A 22,826-nucleotide genomic window follows, 5' to 3' on the forward strand; every position below is an offset into this window, starting at 1 on the left:
AAGACTTTCAGGCCACCAGTCTGGGCCTATCCCTCAGGTTCCAAACCTATGGACTTGTACAGACCAGGCTTCCTTGTAACTTCGATGAGTTTTGCACAGGCTCAGATACCTATCAGTGCAACTTAGGATCTGATTCAGACCACAAAGCAGCAAAATTGCAGCTGAAAGTAGAACCACAGCTGCAATCAATCGATACTATTTATTCAGCACTTCCTATGTGCCTTCCTATGTGCCCAACACCATACTCAGCACTTAGGAGAGTACAATAAACTACAGTAAATCCCTGGCCTCAAGGACTTCACCATCTAGTTAGGGAGATGGACATTAAAATAAATTACAGACAGGAAAAAGAGCATAGTGTAAGGATAAGGAAATAAATCCTGTGGGCTGGGAGTGGGATGAGTACTTACACAATCATTCATTCAGTCCTATTTATTGAGTGCTTACTGAGTGCAAATCAGCTTATTAAGTACCTGGCTAAGTACAATAATACAATAAACAGACACATTCGCTGCCCCAGGGCTTTTATGCGCCCCTGGTGGTCTCCTTAGGGGAATGGTTCTACAATCCTGGGAACTAACTGATCAGCGTGGCCTGGAACCTCTTTCATTCCTGATTAGACCAAGGTTAGAATCAAACCCCAGGGCCCCACTGCAGGGCTTGGTCTGCAGGTGCCAGTTTAGTTTGGCTCAGAAATCTGGCCTGTGCAGAACTCTACCCTGGGATACTATGACAGCGATGCACTAAATGAAAGACAGACTGTCCCTCTCTAATGACTGAACTTGCTAACTACCAGGGAATGACTGAGGCACAGAGGAAAATGAAGCCTGGTATGCGGTTATGCGACAAATAAATGAAATGCTCCCAGGATGTCTATTCCATTCCAGTAAGTGTTCCCAGCCCTTTCATTGTGAGCAATGGGTTGTACTAGCCCAAGTCTTCCATATGGATAGGATAGAATGGACTGAACTGAATGAATACATAGAAGGCAGGCACAGGAGACCAAGATTCGATTTAGAAGCAAAAAGAACTTTAGATACAGTAGATGAGTTGTCAGAACGCATAGGAAAAAAAAAGTTCTTGTGCAATAGTATGTGATTGCCTGTGCTAAGTGACAGGAATGTTATCTCATGGACCAAAGAACAAGAAATGCTGTTCTTTCCAACATCTCTGTCTCTAATAAAACCACTCACATTTGTAAATGTTCTAAAGCTGAGTTTATGGATTCTTTTCCAGAAGCAGGAAGAAACCAATGTAATTCAAGAGCACTACCAGTTGTGAATGCCCCGGCCGCCACCTTCTCATTTCAGTTGCATAACTACTTGCGTCCACCTCCTTATTTATGCACAGGCCAATACTTTGTATTTTATTTAAACTAGCATCCAAGCTAACAGCCAATTTTTTTTCTGAGTAACTGACTTTCCCTTTTGTCCCTACTTCCTGGGTACCTGGAAACCATAGTGAGACTTGGTGTGGGGAGTGTGGAATCTCTTGACTCATCCCTTCTTGATGTCCAATTTCCCCATCGGAGAAATCATAGTCCTGACATTATTGAGTGCTGAGACCTCTTGTTTCAAGGAGCTTCGGCACACGATCATTTTCTTTCCAATGACAAAAGTCACTGCAAAGTAAGAAATGGAAACCATTCTTTTCCTATGAGTCTAATGATAATTAATAATTGTGGTAATTCTAAGCGCTTACTGTGTGCCCAGAACGGTACTAAGCACTGAGGCAGTTACAAGATAATCAGGTCCCACATGGGACTCACATTAAGTAAAAGGGAGAACAGGAATTGAATTGCCATTCTGCATATGACTGAACAGAAGCAGAGAGAAGTTAAGTGTCTTGTCTAAGGTCACACACCTGTTTTATGGTATTTGTTAAGCACTTATTATGTGTGAAGCATTGTTCTAGGCTGGGGTAAATACAAGGTAATCTGGTTGGATATAATTCCTGTCCCATTTGGGGCTCACAGTCTTGATCCCCATTTTACAGGTGAGGTAGCTGAGGCACAGAGGAAGGGAAGTAATTTCTCTGCTGTGTAACCACGGTCACAGCAGACAAGTGGTGCAGCCAGGACTAGAACTTAGGTCCTTCTGACTGCCAGACCCATTTCTCTATCCACTAGGCCATACTGCTTCCCTAATCAGTGGAGCCAGAATTCAAATCCAGGTCCTTTCTAAGGCCTGTGGTCTTTCAACTAGACAACGATGCTTCACTGTTTAGCAATCAGAAGTACCATAAACAGTGGTCCTGTTTACCTTTCTTGACCTAAGATACATGTTTCTGTCTGTGAAGCTTTTACCAATATTGTCCATGGAGGCAGCATATGGCACTGTGAGCTTTGTTGCAGTGTCTTGTGGCTGGATTGTTTCACTGTAGCTGAACTCTGAGTCTGTGCATGTACCCAGGGGCCTAGGTGGTATAATTATCTTTATAAATGGGAAGATACACAAATAAATAGGGAAATTCAACTCAACACAAAGGCACTACCCAATCACATCGTCATCCTCATCATCACCCTGAACAACATCTATACTCAATTCCTTGGTGAACTCATTCGCTCCCACGGCTTCAACTATCATCTCTACGCAGATGACTCCCAAATCTACATCTCCTCCCTTGTTCTCTCTCCTTCCATCCAGGCTCGTATCTCCTCCTGCCTTCAGAACTTCCCGCCTTCAGAACTTCCCCACCTGGATGTCCGCCCGCCAACTAAAACTCAACACGTCCAAGACTGAACTCCTTATCTTCACTCCCAAACCCGGTCCTCGCCCTGAATTTCCCATCACTGTGGACGACAATACCCTCCTTCCCATCTCACAAGCCTGCAAACTTGGTGTCATCCTTGACTCCACTCCCTCATTCACCCCACACATCCAATCTTTCACCAAAACCTTTCATTCATTCAATAGTATTTATTGAGCGCTTACTATGTGCAGAGCACTGTACTAAGCGCTTGGGATGAACAAGTCGGCAACAGATAGAGACAGTCCCTGCCGTTTGACGGGCTTACAGTCTAATCGGGGGAGACGGACAGACAAGAACAATGGCACTAAACAGCGTCAAGGGGAAGAACATCTCGTAAAAACAATGGCAACTAAATAGAATCAAGGCGATGTACAATTCATTAACAAAATAAATAGGGTAACGAAAATATATACAGTTGAGCGGACGGGTACAGTGCTGTGGGGATGGGAAGGGAGAGGTGGAGGAGCAGAGGGAAAAGGGGAAAATGAGGCTTTAGCTGCGGAGAGGTAAAGGGGGGATGGCAGAGGGAGTAGAGGGGGAAGAGGAGCTCAGTCTGGGAAGGCCTCTTGGAGGAGGTGATTTTTAAGTAAGGTTTTGAAGAGGGAAAGAGAATCAGTTTGGCGGACGTGAGGAGGGAGGGCGTTCCAGGACCGCGGGAGGACGTGACCCAGGGGTCGACGGCGGGATAGGCGAGACCGAGGGACGGCGAGGAGGTGGGCGGCAGAGGAGCGGAGCGTGCGGGGTGGGCGGTAGAAAGAGAGAAGGGAGGAGAGGTAGGAAGGGGCAAGGTGATGGAGAGCCTTGAAGCCTAGAGTGAGGAGTTTTTGTTTGGAGCGGAGGTCGATAGGCAACCACTGGAGTTGTTTAAGAAGGGGAGTGACATGCCCAGATCGTTTCTGCAGGAAGATGAGCCGGGCAGCGGAGTGAAGAATAGACCGGAGCGGGGCGAGAGAGGAGGAAGGGAGGTCAGAGAGAAGGCTGACACAGTAGTCTAGCCGGGATATAACGAGAGCCCGTAATAGTAAGGTAGCCGTTTGGGTGGAGAGGAAAGGGCGGATCTTGGCGATATTGTAGAGGTGAAACCGGCAGGTCTTGGTAACGGATAGGATGTGTGGGGTGAACGAGAGGGACGAGTCAAGGATGACACCGAGATTGCGGACCTGCGGGACGGGAAGGATGGTCGTGCCATCCACGGTGATGGAGAAGTCTGGGAGCGGACCGGGCTTGGGAGGGAAGATGAGGAGCTCAGTCTTGCTCATGTTGAGTTTTAGGTGGTGGGCTGACATCCAGGTGGAGACGTCCCGGAGGCAGGAGGAGATGCGAGCCTGAAGGGAGGGGGAGAGGACAGGGGCGGAGATGTAGATCTGCGTGTCATCTGCGTAGAGATGGTAGTCAAAGCCGTGAGAGCGGATGAGTTCACCGAGGGAGTGAGTGTAAATGGAGAACAGAAGAGGGCCAAGAACTGACCCTTGAGGAACTCCAACAGTTAAAGGATGGGAGGGGGAGGAGGCTCCAGCGTAGGAGACCGAGAATGATCGGCCAGAGAGGTAAGAGGAGAACCAGGAGAGGACAGAGTCCGTGAAGCCAAGGTGAGATAAGGTACGGAGGAGGAGGGGATGGTCGACAGTGTCAAAGGCAGCAGAGAGGTCAAGGAGGATCAGAATGGAGTAGGAGCCATTGGATTTGGCAAGAAGGAGGTCATGGGTGACCTTAGAGAGAGCAGTCTCGGTAGAGTGGAGGGGACGGAAGCCAGATTGGAGGGGGTCTAGGAGAGAATGGGAGTTAAGGAATTCTAGGCATCGATTGTAGACGACTCGTTCTAAGATTTTGGAAAGGAAGGGTAGTAGGGAGATAGGACGATAACTGGAGGGGGAAGTGGGGTCAAGAGCGGGTTTTTTTAGGATGGGGGAGACGTGGGCGTGTTTGAAGGCAGAGGGGAAGGAGCCCTTGGAGATTGAGTGGTTAAAAATAGAAGTTAAGGAAGGGAGGAGGGCAGGGGCGATGGTTTTAAGAAGGTGAGAGGGAATGGGGTCCGAGGCGCAGGTGGAGGGGGTGGCACTTGCGAGGAGGGAGGAGATCTCCTCTGAGGATACTGCAGGGAAGGATGGGAAAGTAGGGGAGGGGGTTGTTGGGGGGGAGGGGAGAGGCGGAGGGGTGACTTTGGGGAGCTCAGACCTGATCGTGTTGATTTTCGTGAGGAAATAGGTGGCCAGATCATTAGGGGTGAGAGATGGGGGAGGGGGAGGAACAGGGGGCCTAAGGAGAGAGTTAAAGGTCCGGAACAATCGGCGGGGGTGACGGGCATGGGTGTCGATGAGGGAGGAGAAGAAGCTTTGCCTGGCGGAGGAGAGGGCAGAGTTAAGGCAGGAAAGGATAAATTTGAAGTGTGTGAGGTCGGCTTGGTGCTTGGACTTTCGCCAGCAGCGCTCAGCAGCTCGAGCATAGGAGCGTAGGAGGCGGACGGAGGAGGTGATCCAGGGCTGTGGGTTAGTGGCGCGAGAGCGGCGGAGGGAAAGGGGGGCGAGAGAGTCGAGATGAGTAGAGAGGGTGGAGTTGAGAGCGGAGACCTGATCGTCGAGAGTGGGAAGAGAGGACAGGGCGGCAAGGTGAGGCGAGATGCTATTGGAAAGACGGATAGGATCGAGAGAGCGGAGGTCTCTGTGGGGCAGTAGCGAAGATTTGCAGGGGGAGGGAGTGTGAGAGATGAGGCAGGTGAGAAGGTTATGGTCCGAGAGAGGGATTTCAGAGTTGGTGAGTGAGGAGATAGTGCAGCGGTAGGAGATGACAAGATCGAGGGTGTGACCGAGTCGGTGAGTGGGCGCGGTATGGTGGAGGAGGAGGTCGGCAGAGTCGAGGAGGGATAGCAGGCGGGCGGCAGAGGAGTCGTCGGGTACATCCGTATGGATGTTGAAGTCTCCAAGGATCAGAGTGGGCAGAGAGAAGGAGAGAAGGAAGGTGAGAAAGGGGTCAAGGTGGTTGAAGAAGTCGGAGGTGGGACCGGGAGGGCGGTAGATGACGGCGACAAGTAACTGGAGTGGGTGGTAGAGGCGAATGATATGGGCTTCGAAGGAGGGGAAGGAGAGGGAGGGGGGAGGAGGGATAGTGCGGAAGCGGCATCGGGGCGAGAGGAGGAAGCCGACGCCTCCTCCCTTACCGGTGAGTCTGGGGGAGTGGGAGAAGGAGAGGCCTCCGCTGGAGAGAGCGGCGGCGGAGACCGTGTCTTCGGGAGAGAGCCACGTTTCCGAAAGGGCGAGGAGGAGGAGAGAGCGGGAGAGGAAAAGGTCATGGATGAAAGGTAGCTTGCCTGTAACAGAGCGGGGGTTCCAGAGGCCACACTTGAAAGTAGCTGTGGGTGCAAGGGGAGGAGGGGGGGAAGGGCGGGGGAGGGGAGGGTTTGGATGGGAAGGAGGTGGCGGGGCCCTGGACGAGGAGAGGGGGATGAGGGGTGGCGGTGGGACAAGAGGACTGGGATGGGGCATGGGTGGGGAAGAGAGAAGGGGGGAGGGGGTGAAGAGGGGGTTAGGTGGGGGGAAGAGTAGGGGGAGGGGGAAGAGGGGTAGCGCTGGTAAAGTGGGGTTCTAGGGCGGGAGAGAGGAGGGGGGGAGGAGACAGAGGAGAGAGCAGGAAAGAGCTGAGCGAGAGAGGGGAAGGGGAAGGGGAGGGGGAGGATAGGAAGGGGCGGGAGGGGGGAGGGGGGGAGGAGGGACATGGCGAGGCCAGAGAGGTGGGTGGCAGCACTGACAACAATAAACAGTAATAAACAAAATCGGTAATATAGCAACATGATACAATATGATACAATACAGTGGTGCTAATATAGCAACATGATACAGTATGATACAATATAGTCGTGTTAATAAAAGGGGTGATGACCAGGGTCGGGGGTAGACTCGATTAAGGGGCGACCTGATCAAATTCAAAATCTGACGACAATAAACAATAAAAAGCGAGATCGCAAATATAGCAACATGCTACAGTAAGGCACACTACAATAGTGTTAATAAGCAGGCGATGACCAGGGTCGGGGGACGAGCCGACCCTACCCGATCAGACTTAACCTACCAGTCTCACCTTCACAACATTGCCAAGATCCGCCCTTTCCTCTCCATCGAAACCACTACCTTGTTTGTACAAACTCTCATCATATCCTGACTGGATTACTGCATCAGCATCCTTTCTGATTTCCCATCCTCCTGTCTCTCCCCATTTTAGTCTTTACTTCACTCTGCTGCCCAGATTATCTTTAATAGATATCTTTCTTTAATTACCTTTAATAGAGAAGCAGTGTGGCTCAGTGGAAAGAGCCTGGGCTTGGGAGTCAAAGGTCATGGGTTCGAATCCCAGCTCTGCCATTTGTCAGCTGTGTGACTGTGGGCAAGTCACTAAACTTCTCTGTGCCTCAATTACCTCACCTGTAAAATGGGGATTAACTGTGAGCCTCACATGGGACAACCTGATGACCCACTATTTACCCCAGCACTTAGAACAGTGCTCTGCACATAGTAAGCGCTTAACAAATACCAACATTACTATTATTATTATTATCTTTCTACAAAAATGCTCGGGGCATATTCATTCATTCGATCTTATTTATTAAGTGCTTACTGTGTGCAGAGCATTGTACTAAGCAATTGGAATGCACAATTCGGCAACAGATAGAGAAAATCCCTACCCAACAACGCGGCGTCACCCCCCTCCTCAAAAATCTCTAGTGGGTGTCTATCAACCTTTGCATCAGACAAAAACTCCTCACTATTGGCTTCAAAGCTCTCCATTATCTTGCTCCTTCCTACCTCACCTTCCTTCTCTCCTTCTATAGCCCATCCTGCACACTCCACTCCTCTGCTGCTAACCTCACTGTGCCTCATTCTCACTGTGCCTCATTCTCACCTGTCCCGCTGTCGACCCTTGGCCCACATGGTGCCTCTGACCTGGAATGCCCTCTCTCCTCACATCTGCCATACAAGCTCTCTTACCCATTTCAAAGCCCTATTGAGAGCTTACCTCCTCCAGGAGGCCTTCCCAGACTGAGCCCCGCTTTTCCGCTGCGCGTCCCTTCCTCCCATTGCCCCTACTCCTTCCCTCTGCTCTACCCCCTTCCCTGCCCCACAGCACTTGTGTATATTTGTACATATTTATTTTTCTATTCATTTTATTAATGATGCGTATAGATCTATACTTCTAGTTATCTATTTTGACGCCATTGATGCCTTTCTACTTGTTTTGTTGTCTGTCTCCCCCTTCTAGACTGTGAGCCCATTTTTGGGTAGGGATTGTCCCTATCTGTTGCCAAATTGTACTTTCTAAGGGTTTAGTACAGTGCTCTGCACACAGTAAGCGCTCAATAAATGCAATTGAATGAATGAACATTGAGTGTCTACCATGTGCTAAGCACTGTACTTAGTGTGTATTAGGTGTTCACGGAGTGTCAGCCTAGTGGGTGAATAAAAGGGACCCACACTGCCAAAAATAAAGTAGGAAAAAGAGAACCCAGACACAAATAATAAAAGTAGTTCAACACATAATATGCAACTAAATATATCCAATGTACAATACATTATCCCACACTGAAACCAGTTGCCTATATTTCATTGTAAGAGTGGGGTAAAATTGGGGGTGAGCACTGTGGGACAAGACATCGGGGGCAAAGATCTATGGGAAGGCAAAGACAAAGAGGGAAAGGGAAAACAGGGAGAGGGAGGAAAAGGAAGGTATTTACTCATGTTTCTCTTTTTCTTCCACTTCTACCTTGGGAACTTGGCCAGTGACCCTGGGCTGGACATTAATGGCTCAAGGGAGAAGGAGCCGGGAATGACACTCCAGAGATGTCCTGCCCTAGCAAGTTAAAAAGCAACCAACTCTTGCTATCCTTGTCCAAATTCCCTGGGGTTAGGGCTGTTGGCCTGCTGAGGGAGCGATAGAAGCCGCTGGCTGCGGTGCATGGATCCCATCGAGCGGAACCAGCACCGGTTGGCTGTGCAGCTTTTGGTTGCAGCTATGGGAGGAAACAGGCCAGTGTCGCCATCATGGTTTTTTAATCTGAGACCCTGGACTCTCACTGGATCCCCAAGTCCTCCCAGCCAGGGACCAAAGCTGTCAGACAGCCTTTCCTCTCAGACTCCCAGTGGCTAACACCCAGCGAGAACCAGAAAAGCAGCAGCTACATCTTCTGCCCCTTAGTTCATTCCCGCAGGCCAGGTCAGAGCCCTACCATTCCTGGTGCCCTGCCCACTCACAGAGACTCCTGATCAGCTGCTTCTGGTCCTGCTTGCTTGTTGCTGGCAGTTGGGCTGTGGCAGGGAGGTCACTCCTATGGGAGCAGCAACATGCATGATTCACCTTCATGTGTCCCCAGGGTCAGAGCTCATGTCTTGCCAACAAGGACAAGAACTACAGTTGCCATGTTTGACACATAGTAAGAACTTAACAAATATCATAGAACAGGACATATTAGCTCTACCTCTGACTTCTTTCCATGCCCAAGGGGCAAGGTGAGCTACCCCAAAATCTGTGTGGGGAGAGACACTGAACCTATCAGTGTATTCATTCATTCAATCCTATTTATTGAGCACTTACTGAGTGAAGAGCACTGTACTAAGCACTTAGTAAGCGCTAAGCACTGTGTGTAGCCCTCACAGTGTTGAGCCCACGGATATAAGCTCTTTTCAGGGACAACTTCGATTATAGCCAGGAAGACCCTGGGTTCTCAAAGTAACTCTACAGATCTGTGGGATCAGATGTGCTTTGATTTTAAAAGTCTCTTGCAGTAATTTCATTGAAGGACAATTATGGTTTTTATTAAGTGCTTACTAGGTGGTGAGCAGTGTGTTGAGAGAAACAGTTTGGAGCATCCCGCCTACCTTTCAATGTACCAGCCTACAGCCTTTCAGCAACAGCTTTATCACCAACAATATCTGAGTGCCTCACAGCTGAGGACTCACTTTGGGCACATTCAGTAGAAGTAAAACACACTGTCCCTGCTCTAGAGAAATTTGCAACTGAATGGCATAGGCAAGGACACACCAACTGCAAACATACAGCAGGAATAAACATAAGAGAAGAGGTGCAAATAAGAACAACAGTTGCCAGATAAATGCAATTCACAGATGTACAGGCTCCCAGCCACCTGATTGAGCTACCTACCTCCTCGGAGGGGACCTGTCCAAAAGGCCCATTCAGGAGATGGCTGCATCTGGTTCACTGGTGCTCATCCATCTGAGTACCAAAAAGATGCACTCACTGAGTCCTAAAGACATATGTTTTTGCCTTTACGGTGATTTTCAAGAGTATTTTCTTAGCTCATTATCAGGATCAGTGGTATTTATTGAATACTTATTGCATTCACAGAGTTTGGGAGAGCTTGATAGACGTGTTCCCTGCCCACAAAAATTTTAGTCTAGATGGAGAGATAGACATTAACATAAAGACTTTATAATATATAGCTTATATACATGCGCCTAAGTGCTCTGGGGTTGAGGGTTGGACGAATATCAAATGCCCAAAAGTCACAGATCTAAGTGCATAGGTAATGCAGAAGGGGAGGGAGCCAGGGAAAAGAGGACTTAGGGAAGGCTTCTTGGAGGGGATGTGACCTTAATAAGGTATTAGCTTCATTTGTACCTCCTTTTCTGTCCAAATGCAGTGCTGCGGGGAATGATGGTAATTTTGCCACATGTAATTTATCAAAGGGTGACAACTGAGACTGTGAGCCCCAGTTGGGACAGGGACTGTGTCCAACCTGATTATCTTGTATCTACTCCCCAGAGCTTAGTACAGTGCATGGCATTTAGTAAGTGCTTAACAAATGCCATTAAAACAACAACAACAAAAACTGATTATCTTGTATCTACACTGGAGCTTAGTACTGGTTTGGCACATAGTAAGTACTTAACAAGTACTATTAAAAAAAAAAGCACCACCCTGCTGACATACTGCCAGGGTAAATTGGCTCATGGTTCTCATATATTGTACATTCACTACCACCATGGTGGAGTCTCCTCCAGGACTGACCTATGTAACCCTACCTTCTGTCAGATCCCACCTGGGCAACGCCTTCCTGGCCTGAACCTTTCCAGAATATGACTCCCTGCTTCCTCAGAGTGGGTTGCCTGATCAAATGGGAAATGGTATGCCAGAGAATAGCTTCCTCAAACACAATTTCTGACCATACTGCTCACTTGAACTTGTGGGGCTGGGTGGTAAGACCGCTTTAGTGTTAGTCTGAGGGATGCTGGATGGCTGAGATTTTGTCTGACCTTTAATATACTCATTTATATTTCACTTCCTGAAGGTTATTTGCAAACAATGCCAGTATAGCAAAGAGATTCCTTCCCTGGGGTCCCCAATTAATGTTATTTCATATGGGAGCTTTCACTTTCCTGCCCCCCCCACCCCCCCACCTCCACCTGATTTTACCCCTAAATCCATTTAACTGCAAAATAAACAGGAGGTCTATTTTTATGTTCTGCTGACTTCAAATACACTGCAAATTTGGCATCCCCTTAGAGCACTTTCCTTATCCAGAAAAGGAGCCGACATTAACAGAGCAGGTGATCCATTCCTCCCTTTTCCAAAGAAATCCCGCAACTTGCTTTATTTAGGCAGTAGCTTGTTCTCTTCCTCTCACAATACATTGTTCCCTTTGCTCTCTCTCGACTGCTCTCCCTCCCTCTCTTTGCTCTGACCTGGCAGGCAGTCAATCGCTGCTATTCTCTGAGAACATCCCAGAGAGAGAAAGCAAGATCTTTGTGATTTTTTTTTTTTATTCCCTCCCCAGAGGAGTGAGTTACGGTTGGACCCTCAGTAGCTTTAGCCCGATTTACTCAGAGCAATTATGGGCTTTAAGAGGCTTCCTGCAAGGGTGTGGGTGTTGATTTCATGAGTCTTTGCTACTCTTAGTTCCTTGAGGACTCTTTTCAAAGGACTCCCATGATGTGTACTTTAGATTTTTTTTTAAAAAAAAAGCAGTTCTGGAACCTAAATTAAACAGCGCACATTATGGTTTCCTTCTAAGCGTTGCAGGCTTCCGTGTTCCCATCTCCTTTGATATTGGTAACTGACAAACCTCCCTGTTTGGGAAGTCAGCTCTTGTGCCTTTTTACAATGACACTCTATGAAAAGCATAATCAATAAGCTTTTTAACTTACAATAAAGCTGTAGGAACCAAATTGCAAGCCTCCAAGGTGAAACTGGGTGACCTGGACCAAGAATCCTTTTGACTGGAGCTTGGAGCCATTTTTGAGTGATGGATTTTTCCAACAGGCCCATTGGGAGGCAGAACTCTGGCAGGGATCATTTCTACCTCTAACCACAAGAAAGGACTGAAAAAGCACTTCAGGGGTGCTCCTTTATTCTTTTCCGCTTAGTTTGACAAAGAGCTGTGAGATGCCTTCTCACCAGAGTTGAGCAGATGGTAAATGGGGATGCACACCATTTAATATCCCAGATATTAGAGATGGCTAGTAAGGTCTTGCAGGCCATCTACTCTGCCTTGCCAAATCAGAATTACTCCCTCCAGCAGTGTTGCTAATGTTTTTCGAGTCTAGTTCTAAATGACTTTTAGTAAATGAGACTTCCACCATTTGCATAGGGCAGCCCTGCTCATGATGACTCCATTTTCCTGGTACCCAGACTAAATTTTCCCCTGCTAAATTTTGTCCATTATGCCAAATTCATCCAATCACTTAAAATGTCCAAACAAGCATGCTCAATCAATATACCTGCTCTGAAGACTGGTTCTAAACTCTCCTCAATCTTCTGAATCTAAAACCACTCTCACTCTCCAGGATCATGAGTCTATGCATACAAATTGTCTACATCAGTAAAGCCTGACCAGATATATTCAAATATTTTCAGGTACAAATAATTCATCCATCTATTGAATCCACAGGGATTCAATACCTGTTCTCTCTCCTACTTTAGACTCTGAGCCGCACATAGGGCAAGAACTGTGTCAAACCTGATTAATCTGATTCTGTGCTTTGCTTGCTTGCTGTGTGACCTTGGACAAGTCACTTAACTTCTCTAGGTCTTAGTTTCCGCAAATGCAAAATGGGGATTCAATACCTGTTCTCCCACCTACTTAAACTGTGAGCCCCAAGGGGGACAGGGACTGTATCCAGACTGATAAACGTGTATCTACCCCAGAACTTAGAACAGAAACTGACACATAGTAAGTACTTAACAAATACCATAAGAGAAAAAAAAAAACAACCCAACACCCAGGTCCTCTGACTCCCAAGCCTGTGCTTGGAAAAGATAAAAAGTAGCAGCCTTCAATTAGTCGATTAGGGTGCTTCAAGCTTAGAATCAGTAGATGTAAGGATACTACCTCCAGATGACAGTGAAAAGAGCCAGAGACCTTCTCATGGGACTTTTGCATGAGGATTGGGTCAAGGAGTGCAGTTATTGATGGTGATAATTAAGTTGAGGGTGTCTCGTTCTCTCTAAACCCACCTCCTACTGTTTAGGAGGAAAACTTCCTGGATGGGAATGCTGAAGGAGGTGCTTAGGTTCAAAATTCAATATTGAATCTTCAGGATCCAAACATCTGGAATCAGATGTGTTTTCACTTTTCAAGTCTTGCCCTGCCCTAAAAAAAGATAAATCTAAATAAAGATCTCTATGTGTGTGGGGGAGAATGTGTATGTATGTGTGTGTGTTTTGGTAGGAATTCCACTTTGTACTGTATTTTCCTTGGGGCTGCAAAATGTATGTGTGAGCTGCCAAGATGAAATCAGTCAAGAAACAATACAGCTGAAGGCTAAGACATAGTTATTATTATGGTTGATACCACTTGATGTTTCCATGCCTGTTTCAGAATCTTGCTACTGTCAAGGAGAAAGTAAGGCCCTCAGGGAGAGACCATTTAGACTGCAAGCCATTAAAATGTCTTATCCATAAATTATTTTCCCAGAATACTGTAACACAATGAACAACATTCGGCTTGTTGCATTACCAAAGAAGGCCCAGCACTGTCTGAATCCCATGGGTTTGAATCAGGATAAGTCCTTCTTGGTAATCTGATGGGAGACCAGAAGAGGAAGGTTGGGGGTGACTTCTTAAATCTGTCTGGAATATCCCCCAGAGGTCTAATCGGACTCCTGTCATCTCAGGGTCTAAGGATCGATCAATCAATCAGTCAATCAAAGGTATTTATTGAGTGCTTACTGTGTGCAGAGAACTCTACCAAGTGCTTAGGAGAGTACAATGTAATAGAATTGGTAGACAAATTCCATATCCATAACAAGCTTACAGTCTAGAGGGAAAGATGGACTTTGGAGTCAGGGCTCGTGAGTTCGAATCCCAGCTCTGCCACTTGTCAGCTGTGTGACTGTGGGCAAGTCACTTAACTTCTCTGTGCCTCAGTTCCCTCATCTGTAAAATGGGGATGAAGACTGTGAGCCCCACATGGGACAACCCGATTCCCCTGTGTCTACCCCAGCGCTTAGAACAGTGCTCTGCACATAGTAAGCGCTTAACAAATACCAACATTATTATTATTATGGACATAAAAATGAATAAATTGAGGATTTGTATATAAGTGCTGTGGGGTTTGGGTGGGAGGAGGTGCAAATAAAGGTTGCAAATCCAATTGCAAGGGTGACATACAAGGGACAGAAGAGGAAATGAGGGCTTAGTTGGGGCAGGCCTCTTGGAGGAAATGTCATGTTAATAAGGCTTTGAATGTGGGGAGTGCGATAACCTGTCAAGTATAAAGGAGGAAGAGTTCCAGGTCATAGGCAGGAGATCCTGGAAATTCAGGTTATTGATGAGTCATACTGCAGGGTTCAGTTCACTTGCGCACACCCAGGTAGCTTTCAGGATGACCTGAGCCAAAAATGATTGTAGAAAAATGACTATCTTCAGTGGGTGTGGAGGTAACGGCCAACGGACCTATCCAGCTACATGAATTATACTGTTCCAGAAATGGTTTCGATCTTCTGGACCTCCTGTGCATTAAGGCTCATTGTGGGATGGACACTGCATAGGAGGAGAAACCCCTGGCCTTACTACTAAACATCTGACTGGTTGGGGCTGGTCCCAATCTGTCTCTAAAGGCTTTCCATATTTATAAATAGGGTGGCCAGTGATGACATTCAAAAAACAAATCTAAGCTGCATGCCATTACTTGGACTTACTGGCATGGAGTGTGCTGTGACAGTCTTTCAGAAGCCATTTTCATGGAAGTCTTTGCCATTCCATCATTCATTCAATTGATTCATTTATTCAATCGTATTTATCAAGTACTTATAGTGCGCAGAGCACTCTACTAAGCACTTGGAAAGTACACTTCAGCAACAGATAGAGACATTCCCTACCCAACAACGGGCTCACAGTCTAGAAGGGGGAGTCAGATAACAAAACAAAACAAGTAGACAAGCATCAATATCCCAGCTCTGCCACTTGTGACCTTGGGCAAGTCACTTCACTTCTCTATGCCTCAGTTGCCTCATCTGTAAAATGGGGATTGAGATTGTGAGCCCCACAAGGGACAGGGTCCGTTTCCAACTCTACTGGCTTGTACCTGCCCCAGTGCTTAGTACAGTGCCTGGCACATAGTGTTTAACAAATACCACAGTTATTATTATTATTAGAGCATTTCTCCTGGGTTCCCAGATCACCCACCGCCACCAACCTCAAATGCATTCCCCTCTATGGAAATAGGTTGTAGGAGCTGACGAAGGTGGGTGTGCTGAAAATATCAATACTAGACATGAAATTCTCCAGTGCCAACTCCATACTGCAATGGCCATCTGAATACCAGACTATTCAGCATAAAAGCAAGCGATTGTTTCTCCTATGTACTACTTTGCTTTAGGGTGATTTCAATAGGATGTTTTTTTCTCTTTTTCTGAAACTTGCAGCACTGTTCAATTCACTCAGAATTTATATACTTTGTGAGTCACTTTGATGGGGCAGCTTTCCATCTGAATAGGAGACAATCGGCTTATTCAGAATCTGTACGTTTTAGTTCAGTGCAAGGAAAATGTATCCTTCTAATATGACCTAAAGTGAGTCTTTTGTGTTTATTTCAGATTCAATAAAACTTATTCAAGCAATAATCTCTGCTGCATTGTAAAATACTCAGTAATAAATGCATAATGCAATTGATTAAAGAGGAAAGAAAAGCCATTTGTGGAGTGTTAAGCACAAAACTCTAGAGGTTGCTGCAATTATTTAGCAAGTTCTGGCATTCTTCTGTTTTCTTAATGCTCTAAGGGAACACAAATGGTGTGGGGTACGTGAGAAAAATGTCTCCATGTGTCTTGGACACAAATTGCTGTATATTAGGCACTTTCCCAGGAAATGCAATGCTGGAATCTTGTGAAACACAGATTCTCTGTAAGAATAAAGATAACAGTCCACATCCTAGCTGTAGGATCTCTATGAAGCCCTACTTGTTGATGAGTCCGCTCTTGGGGCACAGTAGTTGTCCATAATAATAGATGAATGGGATTTCCATGAAAACTATAGATATTTTCTACTAACGCATCCAAAGCACTTACTGCTCTGCCCATTAAGTGCCATCCATTTTCTTTTAGTAGGAGAGACTTATTACGTGAAGGGAGGCACTTTGAGCTCAGAGCAGTTCCTGATGAGTGAGAAACTCTCAGGGGCCTCTGCATCATCCTGAGTCGGTCTCTTCACTATAACTTCTGAACTCACCTCATCTAACGTCCCTTCCCATCTAATCTGTGCCAGCGCTGAAGGAAGTGGTTCGGTCTTGTGAAATCCCCCTTGGCTTGGGAGATGGGGACTTGATTTTAGATCTAGTCCTTCCAATGGATTTTTGCATGACTTCAAATAAGTCATTCAATCTCTCTGAGCGTATATTTACCTTCTAAAAAAGGGAGATGAGAATCTCTACCTTACCCCCAGGTCCAACTTCAGACTGTAATTGAGGAAAGTCGTTGACAGTGGCACCTAGTTTAGGGCAGCAAAATATCACTTGATGATTCCAAGATGGCACCCACACCAGACCTTATCAGGAAACACAGAGTCCCTATTATCCTACTGTGATGTGTGACAGCTATCTTCTGCTCCCCCATACTCTCCTAAATCATTTTCATCCTCCTGCCCTGGTCTGTAGCTCCAGGAATCATGGACCCTGAGTCTGGGGCTGAAATAGTACTCTGCTCCCTCTTTCCTCTCCTAAAATCCTCCTTGCTGCCCCGACATACTCTCTACAAAGCTTTGTTTTTCCCCTTGTATACATTTTTTAAATCCCCATGGGATTTCCAATTTCCCTCCATTCAGCCCCTCTTGCCCTCACACCTCACCATTAGAGAGGGTGGGTGGGTTGGGAACTGGCAGATGGTGAAAGAGAGGGGGATGGGCAGAGTGGAGCCAACAGGTCATTTCAGTGAGGTGGTGAGCTGGAGGGCACGTGGGACTGTGAACGGGAGTAGGTCTTTGTACAGCCCCGGGGGGAAGACTGAGGCCCCAGCCCTCTACTCAGGGCTGCATGGAAGAGGAGACCGGGAACCCAGCAGTACTGAGGGAAATGGAAGAGCTTGGCCATGTGTCCCCCCATGGCCCGGGGGCATTTCCTATCACCCTTGGGGATTTCTGGGAATCCCATTCCTCCCCTGCAGCTTAAAAACTCATGGGCATGGTGGAGGATGACTCAGGAAGTTGGATCATGCTGTGTTGGGGAGGCACACTGATGTAGCTCCTTGCCCAGTCTCAGCTTTCAGCCCCTGCTCTATTCTGACAGCAGGTAGCCAGGTACTGGCCAGGACCAGAGGAAGCGGCCCAGGTAAACTAGCCGTGGATGTGTTGGGGGAGGATGGGGGAGTTGGGGTTAGGAGTTCCCTGGAGCTCCGCAAAAGAGTTGGGTGATATGAACTGGAGAAGTGATCTCTGTATCAGGTTGCCTTCTATCGTTCATCTAATCTCGTGATCATTTGGTATGCTTTCTAAAATTGAATTGGACTTCTTTTCTTTCCTGCATTCTAGACTGCTGCTGATGGTAATGATTATTTTGTATTCACCACCATCATTAGCACAGTGCTTATTTCAAAATGAGCACTTAATAAATACCATACCGAACTGCCATTGGACCAGTCTTTCCTGACTAGAACCCACTTTTTCTGATGAGTCCTGCTCTCTGGAAAGTAGATAATATTATAGCATCCATTCATCCATGAGCCTCTTCAGTTAACAGGCTTATACCCTAACTCTGAGATCTGATTTGGTTTCTAGTGGCCATTGGGGAAGAAGGACCATGTAGGAAATGGAGTGTGAATTGTGCAGGAAATTGGAGCTATAGAGAAGAGAAGTGAGGGAAGGAGAGGGAGGGGGAGAGAGAGAGAGAAGCAGAAAAATATCACTGCCAGATTTTGACTATGCCTTTGGAAGTTCCCTACACCAGGTCAAGCTGGGGAAAATGCTTTGTATAGAGTTTTAAAACCCTGGAAATTGAATAGTATTTCTTTCATTTGTTTTTAATTGCTTTTCACCTTGAAAGTGGTGAAAAATGTAAATGAGCAGAAGGTAGGTGGCATGGAAATTGACATACACTTTTTAGACACAAAATAATATTACTGTCAGTTTAATATGGGATTAAAAATGTAAAAAAAGTCAATTGAATTCATTTTCTCCTTCTGAGTCTTGAGGGCTGCCTGTCAGGAAGTCCTTCTTGACTTATTCTTTTTAGATACAATTCAGTCTTATATGGGCAATTTTTCTCATGAGAGGCCACTAAACCGCAAATACCCCTGGAAAGCGCTCAATTTGGTTGGATTTGGTTTAGGAGACCATTCTTTTGGGACTGAGACACTCAGTGCTATTGATTAAGCACTTGCTTTGTGCCAAGCACAGGGGTAGATAAGAGGTAATCAGATAGGACACAATCCCTTTCCCCTCTGGTGGGGCTCACAGTCTAAGGGAGGGAGAACAGGTATTTATTCCCAATTATACAGATGAAGGAGTTGTGGCACAGAGAAATGTTGAGTGTTTTGCCCAACGTCATGGAGCAGACAAGTGGCAGAAATGGGATCAGAACCCAGGCCCCTGACTTGCAAGGCTATGCTCTTTCCACTAGATCACACTGCCTCACTTCCTCTAATGGCTGCTGACCAGAACAGTCAATATGGTTAAACTGACAGTTGGTATTTCAGCAAAACTGATTTCTTAACCCATGAAAATGAGCCCAAGTTGAGTTTCTACTAATAGAATAATTAATCCCTCTTCATATCTGACAGACAATTACTCTCTCCACCTTCAAAGCTTTATTAAAAGCATATCTCCTCCAAGAGGCTTTCCCTGAGCCCTCATTTCTTTTTCTCCCACTCCCTTCTGTGTCATGGGTGCACTTGAATTTGCTCCCTTTATTCACCCATCCCTGAGCCACAGCACTGATTTACATATCTACAATTTATATCAATGCGTCTCCCTCTCTAAACTGTGAGCTCACTGTGGCCAGGGAATTTGTCTACCAACTTCGTTATAGTGTACTCTTAAGCACTTAGTACAGTGCTCTGGACACAATAAGTGTTCAATAATAAGACTGACTGATTTAGCCCCTTTAGGTTTTTGATACCCTTCCTCTGGCCATCTCATTAACTCGTGAGTGGACTTTCATGGGCTATTATAACAGTCCCTCGGCTAGATCTCTGGCCTCTGACTCCCCTTCTTGATGGATTTATATTCTTTCTCCTGTTTCTAGACAATCAAGGGATTGAACAGGCATTAGGCTTCTCTCCTCTGCTGAAAAGGAAGGAAAGATTTGTCAAGTGGGTCTCTGAGTTCCTTTTGGGAGATGGAGTGGGAATTTTCCTGAAATCCTAAGTAATCGAGTCCTGTCACACTACCTTTTTTGCTTCATACCCCACAAAGAGCACACTACATTTGAGAATGTGTCGCCCCAGGGTGAGTGAGATACCAGTCATCCCCAGGGCTGAATGAGTGGCTGCCACATGAAGAGTTTGACAGAATATGGGATGACAGGTAGGAATTTGGCAGGAGGCCCAAACTCGAATATCTTCATAGGATGATGGAACACAGACACTTTGCCTAGGGGCAGGAGAAATAGGAAGAGTCATCACTAGGCCCCTGTTTCCATCTCTCTTGTGGAAAGATAGTTGTGGTAACCACTGCCTTCCCTCCCTCCACCAGGAACTCCAGCTCCCAGAATGCTCTATGAGCAAGGGGCCGGGGATAAAACCTGCTCCCACATGCTCTTGGACTTTTCCATCCTTACTGAGACTTATAGCTTTATAATCAATCAATCATATTTACTGTGCACTTACTGTGTGTAGAACTCTGAACTAACTGCTTGGGCAAGTACAGTATAACAACATAGACATGTTCCCTGATCACAGTGAGCTTACAGTCTAGACAGGGAGACGGTCATTAATATAAACAAATTACGGATATGTACCTAAGTGCTGTGGGGCCGAGAGCGGGGTGAATAAAGGGAAAAATCCAAATGTAATGGTGAAATTAATACATTTCAAAATAATAATAATACCATTAGTTAATATTATTCATACACAGTATTCCCACTACTAGTAGAAAGAGCACAGGCCTCGGAGTCAAGGTACCTGGGTTCTAACCCCAGCTTGGCACTTGCCTGCTGTGTGACCTTGGACAAGTCACTTAACTTCTCTGTGCCTTAATTGCATCCTCTGTAAATGTTCTCCCTCCTGTTTGTGAGCCTAGTGTGGGATAGGGACTGTGTTCATTCTGATTATCTTTTATCTATCCTAACATTTAATACAGTGCCTGGAACAGAGTAAGCATTTAGCAAATATGATTATGAATATTATGGTTATGATTGTTATTATCGTTTATCAGATGACAGGGAAGGAACATGTCAGTGCAGAAGCAATCCTGCCTTCTCAAAGGTCTCTAGCAGTAGTAATAATAATAGTTCCCCCTCTAACCAGTAAGCTCCCTGTGGGCAGGGAATGTGTCCACCAACTCTGTTGAATTGTATTCTCCCTAGCACTTAAAACTAATAATGTTGGTATTTGTTAAGCACTTACTATGTGCAGAGCACTGTTCTAAGCGCTGGGATAGATACAGGGTAATCAGGTTGTCCCACGTGAGGCTCACAGTTAATCCCCATCTTACAGATGAGGTAACTGAGGCACAGAGAAGTTAAGTGACTTGCCCACAGTCACAAAGCTAAGTGGCAGAGCCGGCATTTGAACCCATGACCTCTGACTTTCAAGCCCGGGCTCTTGCCACTGAGCCATGCTGCTTCCCTAGTGTTCTGCAAACAGTAAGCACTCAATGAATACCATTGATGATGATGATAGTTATTAAGCACTCTGGTGCAGAGCACTGTACTAAGCACTGGGAGAGAATACACAGGTGAAAATTAGGCATTGTCCCTGCCCATCTTGGGGCTCACAATCTATGATTGCCCAGATTTTCATCCTTTTCCGGACCATATCTGTGTGGAATGATGCTTTCCAAGTTACTTCTGCAATTCCTGGCTGGTGGACAGAGTAAGGGACCCCTTTGTTGATTGGTGGAGGAGAAAGGTATGGAAAAGATCATGCCCTACTCTCGCTCTTTTGCTCCCCAGGAAGAACCAACACCCTCCGTTCCAAACCCAAACTTCTATTCCCCATCTCCCACCCTTTGATGGGTGGCGGGTGTTGGCCCTCAGGAGTATCACTCTAGAATGTGCACCCAGGTTACCCATTCATGGTACATGCCTTTAGATGTCCATTGCACACCCACTCACATGGGCTTTAATAAACCCTCAGGGTGGTGGGATTTTTATGTCCTCAACAAATTGATGATTGAAAGGTATATCTGGTGACCCATTTAAGACAGATCATGTATAAAGTCACATAAAGTTAAATAGCAAGTAGTATATTTTGAATGGATCACCCTATCCATGGATACTGAAGAGACTGAGGTTCTGGTTGTTTCTCCTCTTAACAATTCCACCCTCCAAACAGACTGCCTATAGACCTGATACCACAGGAATACTGTAATAAATGAATAGGTTAATACATATCTGGAGAGTGTTTCGAGTACATTAGAAGCAGATGCTCTAACAATGTAATGCTGTCATCAAGCAGGTTTCTATCATTTCCTCTCTTCCTATTCCCTCTCCTTTCTGCGTTGCCTAGGCACTTGGATCTGTACCCTTTAAGCACTTGATATTCACACCACCCTCAGTCCCACAGCACTTATGGATATATCCATAATTTATTTTAATTTGCCTCCCCTTGTAGTCTAAGCTCTCTGTGGCAGGCAATGTGCCTACCAACTCGGTCGTATTGTATGCTCCCAAGGTCTTAGCATGGTGTTCTGCACACAGTAAGTGCTTGATAAATGCCTTTGATTTTTTGATTACCTGCCTAAGGTAAATAAGTGATCCCAGGTGAGTGGAAAAGAATGTTAATTTCAATAATTTCAACACCTGGATGCCATCATGGTGGGGGGAAATAAGCCTGTTCTGTGACCCATGAGGGTTTGGCAAGTGTAGACTTTAGGCCCATGGCTTTGGAGACATCAGGCAATTGTATTAATTGAGTGTTTACTGTGTGTAGCGCACTGTCCTGAGCACTTGGGAGGATACAATATAACAGAGTTGATAGTTACTTTCCCTGCCCACAAGACATTAGCTCCCTCCCCATTCTTAGGATTGGGAGGGAGAAGATTTAGATACTTGAGGTAGAAAATGAGAATCAGACAAGGAGATGGGGGTGCAGCTCTTCCTCACTGTTAGCAACCCCTTACCCCTTCAAACACACTGCCACATGCTAGGCTAATGCTAGAATAGGAGCATAACGTAGGAACTAAGGTGTCTAGGCATAGCCTTAAACTAATGGTGAAAAGGTTGGGTAAACTGAACAATATCTGGGTTTGTTTTCAAGGTTGATATAAAATAATGGAAGATGACTATCATTACAGTTTGGTTTCTGGCAATCTGGAGTCTTGCCTATATATATCAGGATCTCTCCAGAGGATGAACATTACTCTGATAGTCGTGGACTGATTACACTCCACTTCCCCATTGTTTTATGATCCTGCCTTGAAGTTTTCACCTCTTCATAACAACCTAGCCTCACTTCCAGAATTCTCTCTGATAAAATGGAGCAGAT

Source organism: Ornithorhynchus anatinus, chromosome X1 (assembly GCF_004115215.2).
Source record: "Ornithorhynchus anatinus isolate Pmale09 chromosome X1, mOrnAna1.pri.v4, whole genome shotgun sequence".
In the NCBI taxonomy this organism is placed as follows: domain Eukaryota; kingdom Metazoa; phylum Chordata; class Mammalia; order Monotremata; family Ornithorhynchidae; genus Ornithorhynchus; species Ornithorhynchus anatinus.